This window comes from Phymastichus coffea, unplaced genomic scaffold (assembly GCF_024137745.1).
Source record: "Phymastichus coffea isolate CEN01 unplaced genomic scaffold, Cenicafe_Pcof_1.1 PCOF00022, whole genome shotgun sequence".
Classification (NCBI taxonomy): Eukaryota; Metazoa; Arthropoda; class Insecta; order Hymenoptera; family Eulophidae; genus Phymastichus; species Phymastichus coffea.
In genome coordinates, this window is record NW_026706833.1 from 1,725,815 (window position 1) to 1,727,682 (window position 1,868).

A 1,868-nucleotide genomic window follows, 5' to 3' on the forward strand; every position below is an offset into this window, starting at 1 on the left:
TCAAATGTTTTTCAAAATAATAAATGCATACAATAAATAAAATGTTGTGATTTTCACTGTTAATTTCTTTTCAATTAACACATTCAAACTTGAAACCTAATAATTTGACTGAATTCACATAAAATATGAATATTATGAAGAATATTAACAATGAATTATTTACTTGATTAAAAGTAAATAATTTCAACAATTATTAGAAAGCTATGGCTTCTCCATCATTCATGTTAAAATATTAATTATAAATTTATGTCAACCTATTCGAGTAATGAAATGTACAGGTAAATAAAATAAGTTTGATAAATCTTAAAAAACGGAAGTAGGTAAAGTAGAGAGGTAACTCAGAGGGGTATCAGCTCACTAAGTTGAGATGCATGAGCCGATGCGCGTGCATCTTCAGCTCAGCACTATCGACTCACCTCACCTCCCCCCTACTAAGCGGCCCGTGCATTGTCGACTCACCCCCCCCCCACCACTGAGTTATACTGGTGCGTTCTACACACTTCCCCCTCCCCTACTGAGTTGATGTGCTATGATGCCCGTGCGTTCTGCGCACTCCCCTCTCTCCTATACTATGCTCATGTGCTCTGACGCCCATGCGTTCTCTGCACTTCCACCTCCGCCTACTGATCTGATGTGTTCTCGATGCGCGCGTTGTGTGTTACGCGTTTTGATTTTTATTTTGTGTGTGTGTGTGTGTGTGTTAAATTTTTAGATTTATCGGAAAAAAACGGATAGATTGGGGGATCGAACGCGAGTCCTCTGGATCCGGAGGCGGATGCTCTACCGCTGGAACCACTGTCGTTGGTATCACGTACGATTCTTTTTGTGTATATATTGGCTACACGATTGATGTAGAGGAGGGCCCAAGCGCTAATACATAGAAATAATAATAAATTTAATATATATACTAATTATAATAAATATTATACATATATATTTATTATAATTGGTATAGTAAGAATTATTTTTTACTATTCAATGTACGTGCGCGCGCGCGCGTATGTGTGTGTGTATGTGTGATCGCTGAAATGAAAAGAGATATTATTATTAATAATCATTTATTATACAGGGTGTCCAAAAAGTAATGAATCAAGGAAATAACTTTCCAGGTAGCAAAGCTTTTGCTGGAACCTGGAACCTTGTTTGCCAACAAACAAGGTTGTTTTAGGACTAACTTTCGACGAGGAATTCTATGATGACCTTGGATTTGACCTTCAACCTTAATATCAAGGTCATTTGGAGGGCAACTTTTTTTTTAAATGGCAACCCCTACTTCTGACACCAATTTTATTATTACATTTAGCGTCACCCAGGAAAAACGGCGTGGACGTAGTAATATCTGTTCTCTTCGGGGTGCTTGTTTTACGAAAGTTCTAAGTTGTTAAATCTTCAAATTATTTACCGTATAATTTCTGTTCTCACTAACATAAATTCTATTATCTTAAACTTTAAAATAATATTTAAAATAATAACGCTAAATGTAATAATAAAATTGGTGTTAAGAGTAGTGGTTTCCATTATAAAAAAAGTTGACCTCCAAATGACCTTGACATTGAGGTTGAAGGTCAAATCCAAGGTTACTATCGAATTCCTCGTCGAAAGTTAGTTAAAACGACCTTGACCTTCGCAAAAGCTTTGCTACCTGGAAAGTTATTTCCTTGATTCGTTACTTTTTGGACACCCTGTATAAAAATACAAATATATAAAAAGTATACAAAATTCAAAAATATAAAAAAAAACTTATACATATAAAATTTATAAAAAAACTGACGCTTAGTTGTCGTTATCGTCATCGTCGTCGTCGTTACTGTCGTCGTCGTCGCTGTCGTCGTCGTCGTGGTCAGCGGGGAAAAATTTTGCTATTTTAT